The sequence below is a fragment of the Coregonus clupeaformis genome, unplaced genomic scaffold (genome assembly GCF_020615455.1).
Source record: "Coregonus clupeaformis isolate EN_2021a unplaced genomic scaffold, ASM2061545v1 scaf1816, whole genome shotgun sequence".
Classification (NCBI taxonomy): Eukaryota; Metazoa; Chordata; class Actinopteri; order Salmoniformes; family Salmonidae; genus Coregonus; species Coregonus clupeaformis.
In genome coordinates, this window is record NW_025535270.1 from 71,643 (window position 1) to 98,381 (window position 26,739).

Genomic DNA, 26,739 nt, shown 5'->3' on the forward strand with positions numbered 1-26,739 from the left:
GAACAAATCTCAAGTTACCTTAACTTCTCCTTTTGATTCATAGAAACATCTACATTAAATGAATTAGTGAAAAGTGAGTTAACATTCTAATGTGAATGATGATGATTTCTAATATTGTGTCTGGTTTCATCCATCAGATGTCTGTGATCTCACACTGGACCTAAACACAGTAAACAGACTCCTCTCTCTGTCTGAGGAGAACAGAAAGGTGACATATAGGAGAGAGAAGCAGCCGTATCCTGATCACCCAGAGAGATTTGAGGTCTGTAGACAGGTGCTGTGTAGAGAGTGTCTGACCGGGCGCTGTTACTGGGAGGTAGAGTGGAGTGGGGGAGGGGTTGATATAGGAGTGACATATAAAGGAGTCCTGGAGTCTGTTCTGCTCTGACAACAGTTACAGAGCCTGTCACAATAATAATTACACTACCATAGACGTCCCCTCCTCCAGCTCCCACAGAGTAGGAGTGTATCTGGACTGGCCAGCCGGCACTCTGTCCTTCTACAGAGTCTCCTCTGACACATTGACCCACCTGTACAAATTCCACTCCACATTCACTGAGTCCCTCTATCCAGGGTTTGGGGTTCGTGATGTTGACTCCTCAGTGTCCCTGTAAATAATAACCATGGTAACACTGACACACACACACAAACTGGACACACACTGGACACACAAACACACACACTGGGCACACACACACTGGACACACACACACTGGACACACACACACCGGATACACACACCGGACACACACACACTGGACACACACACTGGGTACACACACACACACACACACACACACACTGGGCACACACACACACACACTGGACACATATACAGAGACACACTGGACACACACACACACACACACATGCTGGACACACAAACACTGGACACACACACAGACACACACTGGACACACACACACCAACACACACTGGACACACACACCGGACACACACACAGACTGGACACCCACTGGACACACACACACTGGACACAAACACACACACACACACATACACACACTGGACACACACACACACACACACACAAACACCCTCACACACACACACACGCACACACACTGGACACACACAGGAGACACACACACTGGACACACACAAACACTGGACACACACACACTGGACACACACACACACTGGACACACACACACACACTGGACACACACACACACACACACTGGACATACACACAGGAGACACACACACACATATTGGACACACACACACACAAACACATTGGACACACACACACACACTCTGGATTCCAGGTGGCCCGGGTTCAACTCCCGGTATGGGAACGCATATCTTCTCATTTGGCAGGTACTTGTTAAACTACAGATCCCACATCTGAATTTGAGCCACTTCACAGAACAAGAATCCCTCAGCAACTGGAAATGTGACTTATTATGTAGATTATATTTCAAACAAACATTTTTTTGATTGGGGTTGACAAAATATTAGTTAGGCCAAATCAAGTGTGCTTTTTTCAAGTTTAAATGACAAACTTGAAAAGCCTTTTTAAACATTGAAAACACCAAGTTTGCATCGCTTGCTCTGTCAATTTGACAATTAAAATAGGGTGCGTCACTCATTCTCAATCAAGGCAAGCGGCATAATGGATAAAGCGTCTGACTACGGTACACAAGTTTCTATGTTAGACTGCTGGCTTGACACTGTATTTAGTTAACCAAAATCTTGCTCTGAAAAATATTACATACATTTCATTGTCACTGGCTGGTTCGCACAGATTAATTAGTTCACCGTCTAGGCTAAAACGTCATGTGAAAAACACATTCTAGACTGTTTTTATATGGGACTTTTCCGCAACCTTACTGAGAAAAGAACGAGCAGAAGTGCCACAGGTGAGAGACAAAGCCAGAAGTTCTGAAAATAATTATAGAACTTTTAATTTCCACATTGCTTCAAAGGCAGGGACGTCAATTTTCGGTGCAGGCAACGATGGAGCAATTAATTTCAACAACAGACATAATGCAAACCAGTGTTTTATTGACCTTTATCAATGTGCCTGTAAAGTTTATTGTACCGTAGCATCTTCCCATATGGTCTAGCGGTTAGGATTCCTGGTTTTCACCCAGGTGGCCCGGGTTCAACTCCCGGTATGGGAACTTATATCTTGTCATTTGGCAGGTAGTTGTTTAACTTCAGATCCCACATCTGAATTTGAGCCACTTTCACAGAACAAGAATCCCTCAGCAACTGGAAATGTGACTTATTATGTAGATTATAAATCAAACAAATTTTTTTTGATTGGGGTTGATAAAATATTAGTTAGGCCAAATCAAGTGTGCTTTTTTCAAGTTTAAATGACAAACTTGAAAAGCCTTTTTAAACATTGAAAACACCAAGTTTGCATCGCTTGCTCTGTCAATTTGACAATTAAAATATGGTGCGTCACTCATTCTCCAGCAGGGCCAGCGGCACAATGCATAAAGCGTCTGCCTACGGTACACAAGTTTCTATGTTAGGCTGCTGGCTTGTCACTGTATTTAGTTAACCAAAATCTTGCTCTGAAAAATATTACATACATTTCAGTGTCACTGGCTGGTTCGCACTGATTAATTAGTTCACCGTTTAGGCTAAAACGTCATGTGAAAAACACATTCTAGACTGTTTTTATATGGGACTTTTCCGCAACCGTACTGAGAAAAGAGCGAGCAGAAGTGCCACAGGTGAGAGACAAAGCCAGAAGTTCTGAAAATAATTATAGTACTTTTAATTTCCACATTGCTTCAAAGGCAGGGACGTCAATTTTCGGTGCAGGCAACGATGGAGCAATTAATTTCAACAACAGACATAATGCAAACCAGCGTTTTATTGACCTTTATCAATGTGCCTGTAAAGTTTATTGTACCGTAGCATCTTCCCATATGGTCTAGCGGTTAGGATTCCTGGTTTTCACCCAGGTGGCCCGGGTTCAACTCCCGGTATGGGAACTCATATCTTGTCATTTGGCAGGTAGTTGTTTAACTTCAGATCGCACATCTGAATTTGAGCCACTTTCACAGAACAAGAATCCCTCAGCAACTGGAAATGTGACTTATTATGTAGATTATAAATCAAACAAACTTTTTTTGATTGGGGTTGATAAAATATTAGTTAGGCCAAATCAAGTGTGCTTTTTCAAGTTTAAATGACAAACTTGAAAAGCCTTTTTAAACATTGAAAACACCAAGTTTGCATCGCTTGCTCTGTCAATTTGACAATTAAAATATGGTGCGTCACTCATTCTCAATCAAGGCAAGCGGCATAATGGATAAAGTGTCTGACTACGGTACACAAGTTTCTATGTTAGACTGCTGGCTTGACACTGTATTTAGTTAACCAAAATCTTGCTCTGAAAAATATTACATACATTTCAGTGTCACTGGCTGGTTCGCACAGATTAATTAGTTCACCGTCTAGGCTAAAACGTCATGTGAAAAACACATTCTAGACTGTTTTTATATGGGACTTTTCCGCAACCTTACTGAGAAAAGAACGAGCAGAAGTGCCACAGGTGAGAGACAAAGCCAGAAGTTCTGAAAATAATTATAGAACTTTTAATTTCCACATTGCTTCAAAGGCAGGGACGTCAATTTTCGGTGCAGGCAACGATGGAGCAATTAATTTCAACAACAGACATAATGCAAACCAGTGTTTTATTGACCTTTATCAATGTGCCTGTAAAGTTTATTGTACCGTAGCATCTTCCCATATGGTCTAGCGGTTAGGATTCCTGGTTTTCACCCAGGTGGCCCGGGTTCAACTCCCGGTATGGGAACTTATATCTTGTCATTTGGCAGGTAGTTGTTTAACTTCAGATCCCACATCTGAATTTGAGCCACTTTCACAGAACAAGAATCCCTCAGCAACTGGAAATGTGACTTATTATGTAGATTATAAATCAAACAAACTTTTTTTGATTGGGGTTGATAAAATATTAGTTAGGCCAAATCAAGTGTGCTTTTTTCAAGTTTAAATGACAAACTTGAAAAGCCTTTTAAACATGGAAAACACCAAGTTTGCATCGCTTGCTCTGTCAATTTGACAATTAAAATATGGTGCGTCACTCATTCTCCAGCAGGGCCAGCGGCACAATGCATAAAGCGTCTGCCTACGGTACACAAGTTTCTATGTTAGGCTGCTGGCTCGTCACTGTATTTAGTTAACCAAAATCTTGCTCTGAAAAATATTACATACATTTCAGTGTCACTGGCTGGTTCGCACTGATTAATTAGTTCACCGTTTAGGCTAAAACGTCATGTGAAAAACACATTCTAGACTGTTTTTATATGGGACTTTTCCGCAACCGTACTGAGAAAAGAGCGAGCAGAAGTGCCACAGGTGAGAGACAAAGCCAGAAGTTCTGAAAATAATTATAGTACTTTTAATTTCCACATTGCTTCAAAGGCAGGGACGTAAATTTTCGGTGCAGGCAACGATGGAGCAATTAATTTCAACAACAGACATAATGCAAACCAGCGTTTTATTGACCTTTATCAATGTGCCTGTAAAGTTTATTGTACTGTAGCATCTTCCCATATGGTCTAGCGGTTAGGATTCCTGGTTTTCACCCAGGTGGCCCGGGTTCAACTCCCGGTATGGGAACTCATATCTTGTCATTTGGCAGGTAGTTGTTTAACTTCAGATCGCACATCTGAATTTGAGCCACTTTCACAGAACAAGAATCCCTCAGCAACTGGAAATGTGATTTATTATGTAGATTATAAATCAAACAAACTTTTTTTGATTGGGGTTGATAAAATATTAGTTAGGCAATATCAAGTGTGCTTTTTTCAAGTTTGAATGACAAACTTGATAAGCCTTTTAAACATTGAATACACTTCAAGTTTGCATCGCTTGCTCTGTCAATTTGACAATTAAAATATGGTGCGTCACTCATTCTCCAGCAGGGCCAGCGGCACAATGCATAAAGCGTCTGCCTACGGTACACAAGTTTCTATGTTAGGCTGCTGGCTCGTCACTGTATTTAGTTAACCAAAATCTTGCTTTGAAAAATATTACCTACATTTCAGTGTCACTGGCTGGTTCGCACTGATTAATTAGTTCACCATTTAGGCTAAAACGTCATGTGAAAAACACATTCTAGACTCTTTTTATATGGGACTTTTCCGCAACCTTACTGAGAAAAGAGCGAGCAGAAGTGCCACAGGTGAGAGACAAAGCCAGAAGTTCTGAAAATAATTATAGAACTTTTAATTTCCACATTGCTTCAAAGGCAGGGACGTCAATTTTCGGTGCAGGCAACGATGGAGCTTTTAATTTCAACAACAGACATAATGCAAACCAGCGTTTTATTGACCTTTATCAATGTGTCTGTAAAGTTTTTTGTACCGTAGCATCTTCCCATATGGTCTAGCGGTTAGGATTCCTGGTTTTCACCCAGGTGGCCCGGGTTCAACTCCCGGTATGGGAACTCATATCTTGTCATTTGGCAGGTACTTGTTAAACTACAGATCCCACATCTGAATTTGAGCCACTTTCACAGAACAAGAATCCCTCAGCAACTGGAAATGTGACTTATTATGTAGATTATAATTCAAATGAACTTTTTTTGATTGGGGTTGATAAAATATTAGTTAGGCCAAATCAAGTGTGCTTTTTTCAAGTTTAAATGACAAACTTGAGAAGCCGTTTTAAACATTGAAAACACCAAGTTTGCATCGCTTGCTCTGTCAATTTGACAATTAAAATATGGTGCGTCACTCATTCTCAATCAAGGCAAGCGGCATAATGGATAAAGCGTCTGACTACGGTACACAAGTTTCTATGTTAGACTGCTGGCTTGACACTGTATTTAGTTAACCAAAATCTTGCTCTGAAAAATATTACATACATTTCAGTGTCACTGGCTGGTTCGCACAGATTAATTAGTTCACCGTCTAGGCTAAAACGTCATGTGAAAAACACATTCTAGACTGTTTTTATATGGGACTTTTCCGCAACCTTACTGAGAAAAGAACGAGCAGAAGTGCCACAGGTGAGAGACAAAGCCAGAAGTTCTGAAAATAATTATAGAACTTTTAATTTCCACATTGCTTCAAAGGCAGGGACGTCAATTTTCGGTGCAGGCAACGATGGAGCAATTAATTTCAACAACAGACATAATGCAAACCAGTGTTTTATTGACCTTTATCAATGTGCCTGTAAAGTTTATTGTACCGTAGCATCTTCCCATATGGTCTAGCGGTTAGGATTCCTGGTTTTCACCCAGGTGGCCCGGGTTCAACTCCCGGTATGGGAACTTATATCTTGTCATTTGGCAGGTAGTTGTTTAACTTCAGATCCCACATCTGAATTTGAGCCACTTTCACAGAACAAGAATCCCTCAGCAACTGGAAATGTGACTTATTATGTAGATTATAAATCAAACAAACTTTTTTTGATTGGGGTTGATAAAATATTAGTTAGGCCAAATCAAGTGTGCTTTTTTCAAGTTTAAATGACAAACTTGAAAAGCCTTTTTAAACATTGAAAACACCAAGTTTGCATCGCTTGCTCTGTCAATTTGACAATTAAAATATGGTGCGTCACTCATTCTCCAGCAGGGCCAGCGGCACAATGCATAAAGCGTCTGCCTACGGTACACAAGTTTCTATGTTAGGCTGCTGGCTCGTCACTGTATTTAGTTAACCAAAATCTTGCTCTGAAAAATATTACATACATTTCAGTGTCACTGGCTGGTTCGCACTGATTAATTAGTTCACCGTTTAGGCTAAAACGTCATGTGAAAAACACATTCTAGACTGTTTTTATATGGGACTTTTCCCCCAACCGTACTGAGAAAAGAGCGAGCAGAAGTGCCACAGGTGAGAGACAAAGCCAGAAGTTCTGAAAATAATTATAGTACTTTTAATTTCCACATTGCTTCAAAGGCAGGACGTCAATTTTCGGTGCAGGCAACGATGGAGCTTTAATTTCAACAACAGACATAATGCAAACCAGCGTTTTATTGACCTTTATCAATGTGCCTGTAAAGTTTATTGTACTGTAGCATCTTCCCATATGGTCTAGCGGTTAGGATTCCTGGTTTTCACCCAGGTGGCCCGGGTTCAACTCCGGTATGGGAACTCATATCTTGTCATTTGGCAGGTAGTTGTTTAACTTCAGATCGCACATCTGAATTTGAGCCACTTTCACAGAACAAGAATCCCTCAGCAACTGGAAATGTGACTTATTATGTAGATTATAATTCAAACAAACTTTTTTTGATTGGGGTTGATAAAATATTAGTTAGGCCAAATCAAGTGTGCTTTTTTCAAGTTTAAATGACAAACTTGAAAAGCCTTTTTAAACATTGAAAACACCAAGTTTGCATCGCTTGCTCTGTCAATTTGACAATTAAAATATGGTGCGTCACTCATTCTCAATCAAGGCAAGCGGCATAATGGATAAAGCGTCTGACTACGGTACACAAGTTTCTATGTTAGACTGCTGGCTTGACACTGTATTTAGTTAACCAAAATCTTGCTCTGAAAAATATTACATACATTTCAGTGTCACTGGCTGGTTCGCACAGATTAATTAGTTCACCGTCTAGGCTAAAACGTCATGTGAAAAACACATTCTAGACTGTTTTTATATGGGACTTTTCCGCAACCTTACTGAGAAAAGAACGAGCAGAAGTGCCACAGGTGAGAGACAAAGCCAGAAGTTCTGAAAATAATTATAGAACTTTTAATTTCCACATTGCTTCAAAGGCAGGGACGTCAATTTTCGGTGCAGGCAACGATGGAGCAATTAATTTCAACAACAGACATAATGCAAACCAGTGTTTTATTGACCTTTATCAATGTGCCTGTAAAGTTTATTGTACCGTAGCATCTTCCCATATGGTCTAGCGGTTAGGATTCCTGGTTTTCACCCAGGTGGCCCGGGTTCAACTCCCGGTATGGGAACTTATATCTTGTCATTTGGCAGGTAGTTGTTTAACTTCAGATCCCACATCTGAATTTGAGCCACTTTCACAGAACAAGAATCCCTCAGCAACTGGAAATGTGACTTATTATGTAGATTATAAATCAAACAAACTTTTTTGATTGGGGTTGATAAAATATTAGTTAGGCCAAATCAAGTGTGCTTTTTTCAAGTTTAAATGACAAACTTGAAAAGCCTTTTTAAACATTGAAAACACCAAGTTTGCATCGCTTGCTCTGTCAATTTGACAATTAAAATATGGTGCGTCACTCATTCTCCAGCAGGGCCAGCGGCACAATGCATAAAGCGTCTGCCTACGGTACACAAGTTTCTATGTTAGGCTGCTGGCTCGTCACTGTATTTAGTTAACCAAAATCTTGCTCTGAAAAATATTACATACATTTCAGTGTCACTGGCTGGTTCGCACTGATTAATTAGTTCACCGTTTAGGCTAAAACGTCATGTGAAAAACACATTCTAGACTGTTTTTATATGGGACTTTTCCGCAACCGTACTGAGAAAAGAGCGAGCAGAAGTGCCACAGGTGAGAGACAAAGCCAGAAGTTCTGAAAATAATTATAGTACTTTTAATTTCCACATTGCTTCAAAGGCAGGGGACGTAAATTTTCGGTGCAGGCAACGATGGAGCAATTAATTTCAACAACAGACATAATGCAAACCAGCGTTTTATTGACCTTTATCAATGTGCCTGTAAAGTTTATTGTACTGTAGCATCTTCCCATATGGTCTAGCGGTTAGGATTCCTGGTTTTCACCCAGGTGGCCCGGGTTCAACTCCCGGTATGGGAACTCATATCTTGTCATTTGGCAGGTAGTTGTTTAACTTCAGATCGCACATCTGAATTTGAGCCACTTTCACAGAACAAGAATCCCTCAGCAACTGGAAATGTGATTTATTATGTAGATTATAAATCAAACAAACTTTTTTTGATTGGGGTTGATAAAATATTAGTTAGGCAATATCAAGTGTGCTTTTTTCAAGTTTGAATGACAAACTTGAAAGCCTTTTTAAACATTGAAATACACTTCAAGTTTGCATTGCTTGCTCTGTCAATTTGACAATTAAAATATGGTGCGTCACTCATTCTCCAGCAGGGCCAGCGGCATAATGCATAAAGCGTCTGCCTACGGTACACAAGTTTCTATGTTAGATTGCTGGCTCGTCACTGTATTTAGTTAACCAAAATCTTGCTTTGAAAAATATTACCTACATTTCAGTGTCACTGGCTGGTTCGCACTGATTAATTAGTTCACCATTTAGGCTAAAACGTCATGTGAAAAACACATTCTAGACTGTTTTTATATGGGACTTTTCCGCAACCTTACTGAGAAAAGAGCGAGCAGAAGTGCCACAGGTGAGAGACAAAGCCAGAAGTTCTGAAAATAATTATATAACTTTTAATTTCCACATTGCTTCAAAGGCAGGGACGTAAATTTTCGGTGCAGGCAACGATGGAGCTTTTAATTTCAACAACAGACATAATGCAAACCAGCGTTTTATTGACCTTTATCAATGTGTCTGTAAAGTTTTTGTACAGTAGCATCTTCCCATATGGTCTAGCGGTTAGGATTCCTGGTTTTCACCCAGGTGGCCCGGGTTCAACTCCCGGTATGGGAACTCATATCTTGTCATTTGGCAGGTACTTGTTTAACTACAGATCCCACATCTGAATTTGAGCCACTTTCACAGAACAAGAATCCCTCAGCAACTGGAAATGTGACTTATTATGTAGATTATAATTCAAACAAACTTTTTTTGATTGGGGTTGATAAAATATTAGTTAGGCCAAATCAAGTGTGCTTTTTTCAAGTTTAAATGACAAACTTGAAAAGCCTTTTTAAACATTGAAAACACCAAGTTTGCATCGCTTGCTCTGTCAATTTGACAATTAAAATATGGTGCGTCACTCATTCTCAATCAAGGCAAGCGGCATAATGGATAAAGCGTCTGACTACGGTACACAAGTTTCTATGTTAGACTGCTGGCTTGACACTGTATTTAGTTAACCAAAATCTTGCTCTGAAAAATATTACATACATTTCAGTGTCACTGGCTGGTTCGCACTGATTAATTAGTTCACCGTTTAGGCTAAAACGTCATGTGAAAAACACATTCTAGACTGTTTTTATATGGGACTTTTCCGCAACCTTACTGAGAAAAGAACGAGCAGAAGTGCCACAGGTGAGAGACAAAGCCAGAAGTTCTGAAAATAATTATAGAACTTTTAATTTCCACATTGCTTCAAAGGCAGGGACGTCAATTTTCGGTGCAGGCAACGATGGAGCAATTAATTTCAACAACAGACATAATGCAAACCAGTGTTTTATTGACCTTTATCAATGTGCCTGTAAAGTTTATTGTACCGTAGCATCTTCCCATATGGTCTAGCGGTTAGGATTCCTGGTTTTCACCCAGGTGGCCGGGTTCAACTCCCGGTATGGGAACTCATATCTTGTCATTTGGCAGGTAGTTGTTTAACTTCAGATCCCACATCTGAATTTGAGCCACTTTCACAGAACAAGAATCCCTCAGCAACTGGAAATGTGACTTATTATGTAGATTATAAATCAAACAAACTTTTTTTGATTGGGGTTGATAAAATATTAGTTAGGCCAAATCAAGTGTGCTTTTTTCAAGTTTAAATGACAAACTTGAAAAGCCTTTTTAAACATTGAAAACACCAAGTTTGCATCGCTTGCTCTGTCAATTTGACAATTAAAATATGGTGCGTCACTCATTCTCCAGCAGGGCCAGCGGCACAATGCATAAAGCGTCTGCCTACGGTACACAAGTTTCTATGTTAGGCTGCTGGCTCGTCACTGTATTTAGTTAACCAAAATCTTGCTCTGAAAAATATTACATACATTTCAGTGTCACTGGCTGGTTCGCACTGATTAATTAGTTCACCGTTTAGGCTAAAACGTCATGTGAAAAACACATTCTAGACTGTTTTTATATGGGACTTTTCCGCAACCGTACTGAGAAAAGAGCGAGCAGAAGTGCCACAGGTGAGAGACAAAGCCAGAAGTTCTGAAAATAATTATAGTACTTTTAATTTCCACATTGCTTCAAAGGCAGGGACGTAAATTTTCGGTGCAGGCAACGATGGAGCAATTAATTTCAACAACAGACATAATGCAAACCAGCGTTTTATTGACCTTTATCAATGTGCCTGTAAAGTTTATTGTACTGTAGCATCTTCCCATATGGTCTAGCGGTTAGGATTCCTGGTTTTCACCCAGGTGGCCCGGGTTCAACTCCCGGTATGGGAACTCATATCTTGTCATTTGGCAGGTAGTTGTTTAACTTCAGATCGCACATCTGAATTTGAGCCACTTTCACAGAACAAGAATCCCTCAGCAACTGGAAATGTGATTTATTATGTAGATTATAAATCAAACAAACTTTTTTTGATTGGGGTTGATAAAATATTAGTTAGGCAATATCAAGTGTGCTTTTTTCAAGTTTGAATGACAAACTTGATAAGCCTTTTTAAACATTGAATACACTTCAAGTTTGCATTGCTTGCTCTGTCAATTTGACAATTAAAATATGGTGCGTCACTCATTCTCCAGCAGGGCCAGCGGCATAATGCATAAAGCGTCTGCCTACGGTACACAAGTTTCTATGTTAGATTGCTGGCTCGTCACTGTATTTAGTTAACCAAAATCTTGCTTTGAAAAATATTACCTACATTTCAGTGTCACTGGCTGGTTCGCACTGATTAATTAGTTCACCATTTAGGCTAAAACGTCATGTGAAAAACACATTCTAGACTCTTTTTATATGGGACTTTTCCGCAACCTTACTGAGAAAAGAGCGAGCAGAAGTGCCACAGGTGAGAGACAAAGCCAGAAGTTCTGAAAATAATTATATAACTTTTAATTTCCACATTGCTTCAAAGGCAGGGACGTCAATTTTCGGTGCAGGCAACGATGGAGCTTTTAATTTCAACAACAGACATAATGCAAACCAGCGTTTTATTGACCTTTATCAATGTGTCTGTAAAGTGTTTTGTACCGTAGCATCTTCCCATATGGTCTAGCGGTTAGGATTCCTGGTTTTCACCCAGGTGGCCCGGGTTCAACTCCCGGTATGGGAACTCATATCTTGTCATTTGGCAGGTACTTGTTAAACTACAGATCCCACATCTGAATTTGAGCCACTTTCACAGAACAAGAATCCCTCAGCAACTGGAAATGTGACTTATTATGTAGATTATAATCAAACGAACTTTTTTTTGATTGGGGTTGATAAAATATTAGTTAGGCCAAATCAAGTGTGCTTTTTTCAAGTTTAAATGACAAACTTGAAAAGCCTTTTTAAACATTGAAAACACCAAGTTTGCATCGCTTGCTCTGTCAATTTGACAATTAAAATATGGTGCGTCACTCATTCTCAATCAAGGCAAGCGGCATAATGGATAAAGCGTCTGACTACGGTACACAAGTTTCTATGTTAGACTGCTGGCTTGACACTGTATTTAGTTAACCAAAATCTTGCTCTGAAAAATATTACATACATTTCAGTGTCACTGGCTGGTTCGCACTGATTAATTAGTTCACCGTTTAGGCTAAAACGTCATGTGAAAAACACATTCTAGACTGTTTTTATATGGGACTTTTCCGCAACCTTACTGAGAAAAGAACGAGCAGAAGTGCCACAGGTGAGAGACAAAGCCAGAAGTTCTGAAAATAATTATAGAACTTTTAATTTCCACATTGCTTCAAAGGCAGGGACGTCAATTTTCGGTGCAGGCAACGATGGAGCAATTAATTTCAACAACAGACATAATGCAAACCAGTGTTTTATTGACCTTTATCAATGTGCCTGTAAAGTTTATTGTACCGTAGCATCTTCCCATATGGTCTAGCGGTTAGGATTCCTGGTTTTCACCCAGGTGGCCCGGGTTCAACTCCCGGTATGGGAACTTATATCTTGTCATTTGGCAGGTAGTTGTTTAACTTCAGATCCCACATCTGAATTTGAGCCACTTTCACAGAACAAGAATCCCTCAGCAACTGGAAATGTGACTTATTATGTAGATTATAAATCAAACAAACTTTTTTTGATTGGGGTTGATAAAATATTAGTTAGGCCAAATCAAGTGTGCTTTTTTCAAGTTTAAATGACAAACTTGAAAAGCCTTTTTAAACATTGAAAACACCAAGTTTGCATCGCTTGCTCTGTCAATTTGACAATTAAAATATGGTGCGTCACTCATTCTCCAGCAGGGCCAGCGGCACAATGCATAAAGCGTCTGCCTACGGTACACAAGTTTCTATGTTAGGCTGCTGGCTCGTCACTGTATTTAGTTAACCAAAATCTTGCTTTGAAAAATATTACCTACATTTCAGTGTCACTGGCTGGTTCGCACTGATTAATTAGTTCACCATTTAGGCTAAAACGTCATGTGAAAAACACATTCTAGACTGTTTTTATATGGGACTTTTCCGCAACCGTACTGAGAAAAGAGCGAGCAGAAGTGCCACAGGTGAGAGACAAAGCCAGAAGTTCTGAAAATCATTATAGAACTTTTAATTTCCACATTGCTTCAAAGGCAGGGACGTCAATTTTCGGTGCAGGCAATGATGGAGCTTTTAATTTCAACAACAGACATAATGCAAACCATCGTTTTATTGACCTTTATCAATGTGCCTGTAAAGTTTTTTGTACCGTAGCATCTTCCCATGTGGTCCAGCGGTTATGATTCCTGGTTTTCACCCAGTTGGCCCGGGTTCAACTCCCGGTATGGGAACTCATATCTTGTCATTTGGCAGGTAGTTGTTTAACTTCAGATCGCACATCTGAATTTGAGCCACTTTCACAGAACAAGAATCCCTCAGCAACTGGAAATGTGACTTATTATGTAGATTATAATTCAAACAAACTTTTTTTGATTGGGGTTGATAAAATATCAGTTAGGCCAAATCAAGTGTGCTTTTTTCAAGTTTAAATGACAAACTTGAGAAGCCTTTTTAAACATTGAAAACACCAAGTTTGCATCGCTTGCTCTGTCAATTTGACAATTAAAATATGGTGCGTCACTCATTCTCAATCAAGGCAAGCGGCATAATGGATAAAGCGTCTGACTACGGTACACAAGTTTCTATGTTAGACTGCTGGCTTGACACTGTATTTAGTTAACCAAAATCTTGCTCTGAAAAATATTACATACATTTCAGTGTCACTGGCTGGTTCGCACAGATTAATTAGTTCACCGTCTAGGCTAAAACGTCATGTGAAAAACACATTCTAGACTGTTTTTATATGGGACTTTTCCGCAACCTTACTGAGAAAAGAACGAGCAGAAGTGCCACAGGTGAGAGACAAAGCCAGAAGTTCTGAAAATAATTATAGAACTTTTAATTTCCACATTGCTTCAAAGGCAGGGACGTCAATTTTCGGTGCAGGCAACGATGGAGCAATTAATTTCAACAACAGACATAATGCAAACCAGTGTTTTATTGACCTTTATCAATGTGCCTGTAAAGTTTATTGTACCGTAGCATCTTCCCATATGGTCTAGCGGTTAGGATTCCTGGTTTTCACCCAGGTGGCCCGGGTTCAACTCCCGGTATGGGAACTTATATCTTGTCATTTGGCAGGTAGTTGTTTAACTTCAGATCCCACATCTGAATTTGAGCCACTTTCACAGAACAAGAATCCCTCAGCAACTGGAAATGTGACTTATTATGTAGATTATAAATCAAACAAACTTTTTTTGATTGGGGTTGATAAAATATTAGTTAGGCCAAATCAAGTGTGCTTTTTTCAAGTTTAAATGACAAACTTGAAAAGCCTTTTTAAACATTGAAAACACCAAGTTTGCATCGCTTGCTCTGTCAATTTGACAATTAAAATATGGTGCGTCACTCATTCTCCAGCAGGGCCAGCGGCACAATGCATAAAGCGTCTGCCTACGGTACACAAGTTTCTATGTTAGGCTGCTGGCTCGTCACTGTATTTAGTTAACCAAAATCTTGCTCTGAAAAATATTACATACATTTCAGTGTCACTGGCTGGTTCGCACTGATTAATTAGTTCACCGTTTAGGCTAAAACGTCATGTGAAAAACACATTCTAGACTGTTTTTATATGGGACTTTTCCGCAACCGTACTGAGAAAAGAGCGAGCAGAAGTGCCACAGGTGAGAGACAAAGCCAGAAGTTCTGAAAATAATTATAGTACTTTTAATTTCCACATTGCTTCAAAGGCAGGGACGTAAATTTTCGGTGCAGGCAACGATGGAGCAATTAATTTCAACAACAGACATAATGCAAACCAGCGTTTTATTGACCTTTATCAATGTGCCTGTAAAGTTTATTGTACTGTAGCATCTTCCCATATGGTCTAGCGGTTAGGATTCCTGGTTTTCACCCAGGTGGCCCGGGTTCAACTCCCGGTATGGGAACTCATATCTTGTCATTTGGCAGGTAGTTGTTTAACTTCAGATCGCACATCTGAATTTGAGCCACTTTCACAGAACAAGAATCCCTCAGCAACTGGAAATGTGATTTATTATGTAGATTATAAATCAAACAAACTTTTTTTGATTGGGGTTGATAAAATATTAGTTAGGCAATATCAAGTGTGCTTTTTTCAAGTTTGAATGACAAACTTGATAAGCCTTTTTAAACATTGAATACACTTCAAGTTTGCATTGCTTGCTCTGTCAATTTGACAATTAAAATATGGTGCGTCACTCATTCTCCAGCAGGGCCAGCGGCATAATGCATAAAGCGTCTGCCTACGGTACACAAGTTTCTATGTTAGACTGCTGGCTCGTCACTGTATTTAGTTAACCAAAATCTTGCTTTGAAAAATATTACCTACATTTCAGTGTCACTGGCTGGTTCGCACTGATTAATTAGTTCACCGTTTAGGCTAAAACGTCATGTGAAAAACACATTCTAGACTGTTTTTATATGGGACTTTTCCGCAACCGTACTGAGAAAAGAGCGAGCAGAAGTGCCACAGGTGAGAGACAAAGCCAGAAGTTCTGAAAATAATTATAGTACTTTTAATTTCCACATTGCTTCAAAGGCAGGGACGTCAATTTTCGGTGCAGGCAACGATGGAGCTTTTAATTTCAACAACAGACATAATGCAAACCAGCGTTTTATTGACCTTTATCAATGTGCCTGTAAAGTTTATTGTACTGTAGCATCTTCCCATATGGTCTAGCGGTTAGGATTCCTGGTTTTCACCCAGGTGGCCCGGGTTCAACTCCCGGTATGGGAACTCATATCTTGTCATTTGGCAGGTACTTGTTAAACTACAGATCCCACATCTGAATTTGAGCCACTTTCACAGAACAAGAATCCCTCAGCAACTGGAAATGTGACTTATTATGTAGATTATAATTCAAACGAACTTTTTTTGATTGGGGTTGATAAAATATTAGTTAGGCCAAATCAAGTGTGCTTTTTTCAAGTTTAAATGACAAACTTGAAAAGCCTTTTTAAACATTGAAAACACCAAGTTTGCATCGCTTGCTCTGTCAATTTGACAATTAAAATATGGTGCGTCACTCATTCTCAATCAAGGCAAGCGGCATAATGCATAAAGCGTCTGACTACGGTACACAAGTTTCTATGTTAGACTGCTGGCTTGACACTGTATTTAGTTAACCAAAATCTTGCTCTGAAAAATATTACATACATTTCAGTGTCACTGGCTGGTTCGCACAGATTAATTAGTTCACCGTCTAGGCTAAAACGTCATGTGAAAAACACATTCTAGACTGTTTTTATATGGGACTTTTCCGCAACCTTACTGAGAAAAGAACGAGCAGAAGTGCCACAGGTGAGAGACAAAGCCAGAAGTTCTGAAAATAATTATAGAACTTTTAATTTCCACATTGCTTCAAAGGCAGGGACGTCAATTTTCGGTGCAGGCAACGATGGAGCAATTAATTTCAACAACAGACATAATGCAAACCAGTGTTTTATTGACCTTTATCAATGTGCCTGTAAAGTTTATTGTACCGTAGCATCTTCCCATATGGTCTAGCGGTTAGGATTCCTGGTTTTCACCCAGGTGGCCCGGGTTCAACTCCCAGTATGGGAACTTATATCTTGTCATTTGGCAGGTAGTTGTTTAACTTCAGATCCCACATCTGAATTTGAGCCACTTTCACAGAACAAGAATCCCTCAGCAACTGGAAATGTGACTTATTATGTAGATTATAAATCAAACAAACTTTTTTTGATTGGGGTTGATAAAATATTAGTTAGGCCAAATCAAGTGTGCTTTTTTCAAGTTTAAATGACAAACTTGAAAAGCCTTTTTAAACATTGAAAACACCAAGTTTGCATCGCTTGCTCTGTCAATTTGACAATTAAAATATGGTGCGTCACTCATTCTCCAGCAGGGCCAGCGGCACAATGCATAAAGCGTCTGCCTACGGTACACAAGTTTCTATGTTAGGCTGCTGGCTCGTCACTGTATTTAGTTAACCAAAATCTTGCTCTGAAAAATATTACATACATTTCAGTGTCACTGGCTGGTTCGCACTGATTAATTAGTTCACCGTTTAGGCTAAAACGTCATGTGAAAAACACATTCTAGACTGTTTTTATATGGGACTTTTCCGCAACCGTACTGAGAAAAGAGCGAGCAGAAGTGCCACAGGTGAGAGACAAAGCCAGAAGTTCTGAAAATAATTATAGTACTTTTAATTTCCACATTGCTTCAAAGGCAGGGACGTCAATTTTCGGTGCAGGCAACGATGGAGCTTTTAATTTCAACAACAGACATAATGCAAACCAGCGTTTTATTGACCTTTATCAATGTGCCTGTAAAGTTTATTGTACTGTAGCATCTTCCCATATGGTCTAGCGGTTAGGATTCCTGGTTTTCACCCAGGTGGCCCGGGTTCAACTCCCGGTATGGGAACTCATATCTTGTCATTTGGCAGGTAGTTGTTTAACTTCAGATCGCACATCTGAATTTGAGCCACTTTCACAGAACAAGAATCCCTCAGCAACTGGAAATGTGACTTATTATGTAGATTATAATTCAAACAAACTTTTTTTTGATTGGGGTTGATAAAATATTAGTTAGGCCAAATCAAGTGTGCTTTTTTCAAGTTTAAATGACAAACTTGAAAAGCCTTTTTAAACATTGAAAACACCAAGTTTGCATCGCTTGCTCTGTCAATTTGACAATTAAAATATGGTGCGTCACTCATTCTCAATCAAGGCAAGCGGCATAATGGATAAAGCGTCTGACTACGGTACACAAGTTTCTATGTTAGACTGCTGGCTTGACACTGTATTTAGTTAACCAAAATCTTGCTCTGAAAAATATTACATACATTTCAGTGTCACTGGCTGGTTCGCACAGATTAATTAGTTCACCGTCTAGGCTAAAACGTCATGTGAAAAACACATTCTAGACTGTTTTTATATGGGACTTTTCCGCAACCTTACTGAGAAAAGAACGAGCAGAAGTGCCACAGGTGAGAGACAAAGCCAGAAGTTCTGAAAATAATTATAGAACTTTTAATTTCCACATTGCTTCAAAGGCAGGGACGTCAATTTTCGGTGCAGGCAACGATGGAGCAATTAATTTCAACAACAGACATAATGCAAACCAGTGTTTTATTGACCTTTATCAATGTGCCTGTAAAGTTTATTGTACCGTAGCATCTTCCCATATGGTCTAGCGGTTAGGATTCCTGGTTTTCACCCAGGTGGCCGGGTTCAACTCCCGGTATGGGAACTTATATCTTGTCATTTGGCAGGTAGTTGTTTAACTTCAGATCCCACATCTGAATTTGAGCCACTTTCACAGAACAAGAATCCCTCAGCAACTGGAAATGTGACTTATTATGTAGATTATAAATCAAACAAACTTTTTTTGATTGGGGTTGATAAAATATTAGTTAGGCCAAATCAAGTGTGCTTTTTTCAAGTTTAAATGACAAACTTGAAAAGCCTTTTTAAACATTGAAAACACCAAGTTTGCATCGCTTGCTCTGTCAATTTGACAATTAAAATATGGTGCGTCACTCATTCTTGTTGATGATCACAAGTTTACTGGAGAACGGAGACCAAGTAGAGACTTTCGGACAAGGTGGATAATTGTATAATATGAGGCAGTTTATTCAGAGGTAAAGATATCTGTAAATAGCGTGCACGGACCCGTTCGTCAACCTCGTAGGGAGATATCTGAGAGCGCGCCCTAAACATTGTGTGCTGACATTTTATATATTTTCCAATAAAATAAAGTAGGTTGATTCTAGGAGTTCTGATCTTCTGATTGGTCCTGATGAGTTGGTCGAGGTCACTTCCATTGCATTGGCTCTGAGTCGGGTTGTCTGTCTTCAGATGTTCAGCCTAAAAGAAGGGGTTTTTGTGTGTGTGTGCTTAACAATGATATGTGTGTGTATGTGTGTGTATGTGTGTGTATGTGTGTGTGTGTGTATGTGTGTGTGTATGTGTGTGTGTGTGTATGTGTGTGTATGTGTGTGTGTGTGTGTATGTGTGTATGTGTGTGTGTGTATGTGTGTATGTTTAACAATGATGATGTGTGTGTGTGTGTGTATGTGTGTGTGTGTGGGGGGGTGTGTGTGTGTATGTCCTCAGAGCAATAACTCGTGAGTTTGGGTGAACTGAGAGACCTATGGCGTGGGTGTTGTCCATAGCCACCTGCTGATAAGGCCGACAAGATAGAAGTCTTTGTCCATTGTATTAAATCCGAAGGCCCAACACAAGATGGGTCATGCACAAGATTTTAGCCAGACCAAGCTATAACATAATATATTTTCTACGACATTCTCAATCAAGGCAAGCGGCATAATGGATAAAGCGTCTGACTACGGTACACAAGTTTCTATGTTAGACTGCTGGCTTGACACTGTATTTAGTTAACCAAAATCTTGCTCTGAAAAATATTACATACATTTCAGTGTCACTGGCTGGTTCGCACAGATTAATTAGTTCACCGTCTAGGCTAAAACGTCATGTGAAAAACACATTCTAGACTGTTTTTATATGGGACTTTTCCGCAACCTTACTGAGAAAAGAACGAGCAGAAGTGCCACAGGTGAGAGACAAAGCCAGAAGTTCTGAAAATAATTATAGAACTTTTAATTTCCACATTGCTTCAAAGGCAGGGACGTCAATTTTCGGTGCAGGCAACGATGGAGCAATTAATTTCAACAACAGACATAATGCAAACCAGTGTTTTATTGACCTTTATCAATGTGCCTGTAAAGTTTATTGTACCGTAGCATCTTCCCATATGGTCTAGCGGTTAGGATTCCTGGTTTTCACCCAGGTGGCCCGGGTTCAACTCCCGGTATGGGAACTCATATCTTGTCATTTGGCAGGTAGTTGTTTAACTTCAGATCCCACATCTGAATTTGAGCCACTTTCACAGAACAAGAATCCCTCAGCAACTGGAAATGTGACTTATTATGTAGATTATAAATCAAACAAACTTTTTTTGATTGGGGTTGATAAAATATTAGTTAGGCCAAATCAAGTGTGCTTTTTTCAAGTTTGAATGACAAACTTGATAAGCCTTTTTAAACATTGAAAACACTCAAGTTTGCATTGCTTGCTCTGTCAATTTGACAATTAAAATATGGTGCGTCACTCATTCTCCAGCAGGGCCAGCGGCACAATGCATAAAGCGTCTGCCTACGGTACACAAGTTTCTATGTTAGGCTGCTGGCTCGTCACTGTATTTAGTTAACCAAAATCTTGCTTTGAAAAATATTACATACATTTCAGTGTCACTGGCTGGTTCGCACTGATTAATTAGTTCACCGTTTAGGCTATAACGTCATGTGAAAAACACATTCTAGACTCTTTTTATATGGGACTTTTCCGCAACCTTACTGAGAAAAGAGCGAGCAGAAGTGCCACAGGTGAGAGACAAAGCCAGAAGTTCTGAAAATAATTATAGAACTTTTAATTTCCACATTGCTTCAAAGGCAGGGACGTCAATTTTCGGTGCAGGCAACGATGGAGCTTTTAATTTCAACAACAGACATAATGCAAACCAGCGTTTTATTGACCTTTATCAATGTGCCTGTAAAGTTTATTGTACCGTAGCATCTTCCCATATGGTCTAGCGGTTAGGATTCCTGGTTTTCACCCAGGTGGCCCGGGTTCAACTCCCGGTATGGGAACTCATATCTTGTCATTTGGCAGGTACTTGTTAACTACAGATCCCACATCTGAATTTGAGCCACTTTCACAGAACAAGAATCCCTCAGCAACTGGAAATGTGACTTATTATGTAGATTATAAATCAAACAAACTTTTTTTGATTGGGGTTGATAAAATATTAGTTAGGCCAAATCAAGTGTGCTTTTTTCAAGTTTAAATGACAAACTTGAAAAGCCTTTTTAAACATTGAAAACACCAAGTTTGCATCGCTTGCTCTGTCAATTTGACAATTAAAATATGGTGCGTCACTCATTCTCAATCAAGGCAAGCGGCATAATGCATAAAGCGTCTGCCTACGGTACACAAGTTTCTATGTTAGACTGCTGGCTTGACACTATATTTAGTTAACCAAAATCTTGCTCTGAAAAATATTACATACATTTCAGTGTCACTGGCTGGTTCGCACTGAATAATTCGTTCACCGTTTAGGCTATTACGTCATGTGAAAAACACATTCTAGACTGTTTTTATATGGGACTTTTCCGCAACCTTACTGAGAAAAGAACGAGCAGAAGTGCCACAGGTGAGAGACAAAGCCAGAAGTTCTGAAAATAATTATAGAACTTTTAATTTCCACATTGTTTCAAAGGCAGGGACGTCAATTTTCGGTGCAGGCAACGATGGAGCAATTAATTTCAACAACAGACATAATGCAAACCAGCGTTTTATTGACCTTTATCAATGTGCCTGTAAAGTTTATTGTACCGTAGCATCTTCCCATATGGTCTAGCGGTTAGGATTCCTGGTTTTCACCCAGGTGGCCCGGGTTCAACTCCCGGTATGGGAACTCATATCTTGTCATTTGGCAGGTACTTGTTTAACTTCAGATCCCACATCTGAATTTGAGCCACTTTCACAGAACAAGAATCCCTCAGCAACTGGAAATGTGACTTATTATGTAGATTATAAATCAAACAAACTTTTTTTGATTGGGGTTGATAAAATATTAGTTAGGCCAAATCAAGTGTGCTTTTTTCAAGTTTAAATGACAAACTTGAAAAGCCTTTTTAAACATTGAAAACACCAAGTTTGCATCGCTTGCTCTGTCAATTTGACAATTAAAATATGGTGCGTCACTCATTCTCCAGCAGGGCCAGCGGCACAATGCATAAAGCGTCTGCCTACGGTACACAAGTTTCTATGTTAGGCTGCTGGCTCGTCACTGTATTTAGTTAACCAAAATCTTGCTTTGAAAAATATTACCTACATTTCAGTGTCACTGGCTGGTTCGCACTGATTAATTAGTTCACCGTCTAGGCTAAAACGTCATGTGAAAAACACATTCTAGACTGTTTTTATATGGGACTTTTCCGCAACCTTACTGAGAAAAGAACGAGCAGAAGTGCCACAGGTGAGAGACAAAGCCAGAAGTTCTGAAAATAATTATAGAACTTTTAATTTCCACATTGCTTCAAAGGCAGGGACGTCAATTTTCGGTGCAGGCAACGATGGAGCAATTAATTTCAACAACAGACATAATGCAAACCAGCGTTTTATTGACCTTTATCAATGTGCCTGTAAAGTTTTTTGTACCGTAGCATCTTCCCATGTGGTCCAGCGGTTATGATTCCTGGTTTTCACCCAGTTGGCCCGGGTTCAACTCCCGGTATGGGAACTCATATCTTTTCATTTGGCAGGTACTTGTTAACTTCAGATCCCACATCTGAATTTGAGCCACTTTCACAGAACAAGAATCCCTCAGCAACTGGAAATGTGACTTATTATGTAGATTATAAATCAAACAAACTTTTTTTGATTGGGGTTGATAAAATATTAGTTAGGCCAAATCAAGTGTGCTTTTTTCAAGTTTAAATGACAAACTTGAAAAGCCTTTTAAACATTGAAAACACCAAGTTTGCATCGCTTGCTCTGTCAATTTGACAATTAAAATATGGTGCGTCACTCATTCTCAATCAAGGGCCAGCGGCACAATGGATAAAGCGTCTGACTACGGTACACAAGTTTCTATGTTAGGCTGCTGGCTTGACACTGTATTTAGTTAACCAAAATCTTGCTCTGAAAAATATTACATACATTTCAGTGTCACTGGCTGGTTCGCACAGATTAATTAGTTCACCGTCTAGGCTAAAACGTCATGTGAAAAACACATTCTAGACTGTTTTTATATGGGACTTTTCCGCAACCTTACTGAGAAAAGAGCGAGCAGAAGTGCCACAGGTGAGAGACAAAGCCAGAAGTTCTGAAAATAATTATAGAACTTTTAATTTCCACATTGCTTCAAAGGCAGGGACGTCAATTTTCGGTGCAGGCAACGATGGAGCAATTAATTTCAACAACAGACATAATGCAAACCAGCGTTTTATTGACCTTTATCAATGTGCCTGTAAAGTTTATTGTACCGTAGCATCTTCCCATATGGTCTAGCGGTTAGGATTCCTGGTTTTCACCCAGGTGGCCCGGGTTCAACTCCCGGTATGGGAACTCATATCTTGTCATTTGGCAGGTAGTTGTTTAACTTCAGATCCCACATCTGAATTTGAGCCACTTTCACAGAACAAGAATCCCTCAGCAACTGGAAATGTGACTTATTATGTAGATTATAAATCAAACAAACTTTTTTTGATTGGGGTTGATAAAATATTAGTTAGGCCAAATCAAGTGTGCTTTTTTCAAGTTTAAATGACAAACTTGAAAAGCCTTTTTAAACATTGAAAACACCAAGTTTGCATCGCTTGCTCTGTCAATTTGACAATTAAAATATGGTGCGTCACTCATTCTCAGCAGGGCACAGCGGCACAATGGATAAAGCGTCTGCCTACGGTACACAAGTTTCTATGTTAGGCTGCTGGCTCGACACTGTATTTAGTTAACCAAAATCTTGCTCTGAAAAATATTACATACATTTCAGTGTCACTGGCTGGTTCGCACTGATTAATTAGTTCACCGTTTAGGCTAAAACGTCATGTGAAAAACACATTCTAGACTGTTTTTATATGGGACTTTTCCGCAACCTTACTGAGAAAAGAACGAGCAGAAGTGCCACAGGTGAGAGACAAAGCCAGAAGTTCTGAAAATAATTATAGAACTTTTAATTTCCACATTGCTTCAAAGGCAGGGACGTCAATTTTCGGTGCAGGCAACGATGGAGCAATTAATTTCAACAACAGACATAATGCAAACCAGTGTTTTATTGACCTTTATCAATGTGCCTGTAAAGTTTATTGTACCGTAGCATCTTCCCATATGGTCTAGCGGTTAGGATTCCTGGTTTTCACCCAGGTGGCCCGGGTTCAACTCCCGGTATGGGAACTCATATCTTGTCATTTGGCAGGTAGTTGTTTAACTTCAGATCCCACATCTGAATTTGAGCCACTTTCACAGAACAAGAATCCCTCAGCAACTGGAAATGTGACTTATTATGTAGATTATAAATCAAACAAACTTTTTTTGATTGGGGTTGATAAAATATTAGTTAGGCCAAATCAAGTGTGCTTTTTTCAAGTTTAAATGACAAACTTGAAAAGCCTTTTTAAACATTGAAAACACCAAGTTTGCATCGCTTGCTCTGTCAATTTGACAATTAAAATATGGTGCGTCACTCATTCTCAATCAAGGCAAGCGGCATAATGCATAAAGCGTCTGCCTACGGTACACAAGTTTCTATGTTAGGCTGCTGGCTCGTCACTGTATTTAGTTAACCAAAATCTTGCTCTGAAAAATATTACATACATTTCAGTGTCACTGGCTGGTTCGCACTGATTAATTAGTTCACCGTTTAGGCTAAAACGTCATGTGAAAAACACATTCTAGACTGTTTTTATATGGGACTTTTCCGCAACCTTACTGAGAAAAGAGCGAGCAGAAGTGCCACAGGTGAGAGACAAAGCCAGAAGTTCTGAAAATAATTATAGAACTTTTAATTTCCACATTGCTTCAAAGGCAGGGACGTCAATTTTCGGTGCAGGCAACGATGGAGCAATTAATTTCAACAACAGACATAATGCAAACCAGTGTTTTATTGACCTTTATCAATGTGCCTGTAAAGTTTATTGTACCGTAGCATCTTCCCATATGGTCTAGCGGTTAGGATTCCTGGTTTTCACCCAGGTGGCCCGGGTTCAACTCCCGGTATGGGAACTCATATCTTGTCATTTGGCAGGTAGTTGTTTAACTTCAGATCCCACATCTGAATTTGAGCCACTTTCACAGAACAAGAATCCCTCAGCAACTGGAAATGTGACTTATTATGTAGATTATAAATCAAACAAACTTTTTTTGATTGGGGTTGATAAAATATTAGTTAGGCCAAATCAAGTGTGCTTTTTTCAAGTTTGAATGACAAACTTGATAAGCCTTTTTAAACATTGAATACACTCAAGTTTGCATCGCTTGCTCTGTCAATTTGACAATTAAAATATGGTGCGTCACTCATTCTCCAGCAGGGCAAGCGGCACAATGCATAAAGCGTCTGCCTACGGTACACAAGTTTCTATGTTAGGCTGCTGGCTCGTCACTGTATTTAGTTAACCAAAATCTTGCTCTGAAAAATATTACATACATTTCAGTGTCACTGGCTGGTTCGCACTGAATAATTCGTTCACCGTTTAGGCTATTACGTCATGTGAAAAACACATTCTAGACTGTTTTTATATGGGACTTTTCCGCAACCTTACTGAGAAAAGAACGAGCAGAGGTGCCACAGGTGAGAGACAAAGCCAGAAGTTCTGAAAATAATTATAGAACTTTTAATTTCCACATTGTTTCAAAGGCAGGGACGTCAATTTTCGGTGCCGGCAACGATGGAGCAATTAATTTCAACAACAGACATAATGCAAACCAGCGTTTTATTGACCTTTATCAATGTGACTGTAAAGTTTATTGTACCGTAGCATCTTCCCATATGGTCTAGCGGTTAGGATTCCTGGTTTTCACCCAGGTGGCCCGGGTTCAACTCCCGGTATTGGAACTCATATCTTGTCATTTGGCAGGTACTTGTTTAACTTCAGATCCCACATCTGAATTTGAGCCACTTTCACAGAACAAGAATCCCTCAGCAACTGGAATTGTGACTTATTATGTAGATTATAAATCAAACAAACTTTTTTTGATTGGGGTTGATAAAATATTAGTTAGGCCAAATCAAGTGTGCTTTTTTCAAGTTTAAATGACAAACTTGAAAAGCCTTCTTAAACATTGAAAATACCAAGTTTGCATCGCTTGCTCTGTCAATTTGACAATTAAAATATGGTGCGTCACTCATTCTCAATCAAGGCAAGCGGCATAATGGATAAAGCGTCTGACTACGGTACACAAGTTTCTATGTTAGACTGCTGGCTTGACACTGTATTTAGTTAACCAAAATCTTGCTCTGAAAAATATTACATACATTTCAGTGTCACTGGCTGGTTCGCACTGAATAATTCGTTCACCGTTTAGGCTATTACGTCATGTGAAAAACACATTCTAGACTGTTTTTATATGGGACTTTTCCGCAACCTTACTGAGAAAAGAACGAGCAGAGGTGCCACAGGTGAGAGACAAAGCCAGAAGTTCTGAAAATAATTATAGAACTTTTAATTTCCACATTGTTTCAAAGGCAGGGACGTC

At 39.4% G+C, this 26,739-nt stretch overlaps 26 non-coding genes across 26 annotated transcripts; all 26 read left to right on the forward strand.

Moving 5' to 3' along the window:
* Positions 1–2,079: 2,079 nt before the first annotated feature.
* Positions 2,080–2,151, forward strand: trnae-uuc. Its single transcript has one exon. It is a non-coding gene; the product is annotated as a tRNA-Glu (tRNA).
* Positions 2,152–2,907: 756 nt separating this feature from the next.
* trnae-uuc lies at positions 2,908–2,979 on the forward strand. The gene has a single exon. It is a non-coding gene; the product is annotated as a tRNA-Glu (tRNA).
* Positions 2,980–3,734: 755 nt separating this feature from the next.
* On the forward strand, positions 3,735–3,806 carry trnae-uuc. Its single transcript has one exon. It is a non-coding gene; the product is annotated as a tRNA-Glu (tRNA).
* Positions 3,807–4,561: 755 nt separating this feature from the next.
* trnae-uuc lies at positions 4,562–4,633 on the forward strand. Its single transcript has one exon. It is a non-coding gene; the product is annotated as a tRNA-Glu (tRNA).
* Positions 4,634–5,390: 757 nt separating this feature from the next.
* Positions 5,391–5,462, forward strand: trnae-uuc. The gene has a single exon. It is a non-coding gene; the product is annotated as a tRNA-Glu (tRNA).
* A 756-nt stretch (positions 5,463–6,218) lies between these two features.
* On the forward strand, positions 6,219–6,290 carry trnae-uuc. Its single transcript has one exon. It is a non-coding gene; the product is annotated as a tRNA-Glu (tRNA).
* Positions 6,291–7,872: 1,582 nt separating this feature from the next.
* trnae-uuc lies at positions 7,873–7,944 on the forward strand. Its single transcript has one exon. It is a non-coding gene; the product is annotated as a tRNA-Glu (tRNA).
* Positions 7,945–8,700: 756 nt separating this feature from the next.
* trnae-uuc lies at positions 8,701–8,772 on the forward strand. The gene has a single exon. It is a non-coding gene; the product is annotated as a tRNA-Glu (tRNA).
* A 757-nt stretch (positions 8,773–9,529) lies between these two features.
* Positions 9,530–9,601, forward strand: trnae-uuc. Its single transcript has one exon. It is a non-coding gene; the product is annotated as a tRNA-Glu (tRNA).
* A 756-nt stretch (positions 9,602–10,357) lies between these two features.
* On the forward strand, positions 10,358–10,428 carry trnae-uuc. The gene has a single exon. It is a non-coding gene; the product is annotated as a tRNA-Glu (tRNA).
* Positions 10,429–11,184: 756 nt separating this feature from the next.
* On the forward strand, positions 11,185–11,256 carry trnae-uuc. The gene has a single exon. It is a non-coding gene; the product is annotated as a tRNA-Glu (tRNA).
* A 758-nt stretch (positions 11,257–12,014) lies between these two features.
* On the forward strand, positions 12,015–12,086 carry trnae-uuc. Its single transcript has one exon. It is a non-coding gene; the product is annotated as a tRNA-Glu (tRNA).
* A 756-nt stretch (positions 12,087–12,842) lies between these two features.
* trnae-uuc lies at positions 12,843–12,914 on the forward strand. Its single transcript has one exon. It is a non-coding gene; the product is annotated as a tRNA-Glu (tRNA).
* Positions 12,915–14,498: 1,584 nt separating this feature from the next.
* On the forward strand, positions 14,499–14,570 carry trnae-uuc. Its single transcript has one exon. It is a non-coding gene; the product is annotated as a tRNA-Glu (tRNA).
* A 756-nt stretch (positions 14,571–15,326) lies between these two features.
* trnae-uuc lies at positions 15,327–15,398 on the forward strand. The gene has a single exon. It is a non-coding gene; the product is annotated as a tRNA-Glu (tRNA).
* Positions 15,399–16,156: 758 nt separating this feature from the next.
* On the forward strand, positions 16,157–16,228 carry trnae-uuc. Its single transcript has one exon. It is a non-coding gene; the product is annotated as a tRNA-Glu (tRNA).
* Positions 16,229–16,984: 756 nt separating this feature from the next.
* Positions 16,985–17,056, forward strand: trnae-uuc. The gene has a single exon. It is a non-coding gene; the product is annotated as a tRNA-Glu (tRNA).
* A 756-nt stretch (positions 17,057–17,812) lies between these two features.
* Positions 17,813–17,884, forward strand: trnae-uuc. The gene has a single exon. It is a non-coding gene; the product is annotated as a tRNA-Glu (tRNA).
* Positions 17,885–18,641: 757 nt separating this feature from the next.
* trnae-uuc lies at positions 18,642–18,712 on the forward strand. Its single transcript has one exon. It is a non-coding gene; the product is annotated as a tRNA-Glu (tRNA).
* Positions 18,713–20,230: 1,518 nt separating this feature from the next.
* Positions 20,231–20,302, forward strand: trnae-uuc. Its single transcript has one exon. It is a non-coding gene; the product is annotated as a tRNA-Glu (tRNA).
* Positions 20,303–21,059: 757 nt separating this feature from the next.
* Positions 21,060–21,131, forward strand: trnae-uuc. Its single transcript has one exon. It is a non-coding gene; the product is annotated as a tRNA-Glu (tRNA).
* A 755-nt stretch (positions 21,132–21,886) lies between these two features.
* Positions 21,887–21,958, forward strand: trnae-uuc. Its single transcript has one exon. It is a non-coding gene; the product is annotated as a tRNA-Glu (tRNA).
* Positions 21,959–23,541: 1,583 nt separating this feature from the next.
* Positions 23,542–23,613, forward strand: trnae-uuc. The gene has a single exon. It is a non-coding gene; the product is annotated as a tRNA-Glu (tRNA).
* A 756-nt stretch (positions 23,614–24,369) lies between these two features.
* trnae-uuc lies at positions 24,370–24,441 on the forward strand. Its single transcript has one exon. It is a non-coding gene; the product is annotated as a tRNA-Glu (tRNA).
* Positions 24,442–25,197: 756 nt separating this feature from the next.
* trnae-uuc lies at positions 25,198–25,269 on the forward strand. The gene has a single exon. It is a non-coding gene; the product is annotated as a tRNA-Glu (tRNA).
* A 757-nt stretch (positions 25,270–26,026) lies between these two features.
* Positions 26,027–26,098, forward strand: trnae-uuc. Its single transcript has one exon. It is a non-coding gene; the product is annotated as a tRNA-Glu (tRNA).
* The last annotated feature ends 641 nt before the right edge of the window (positions 26,099–26,739 follow it).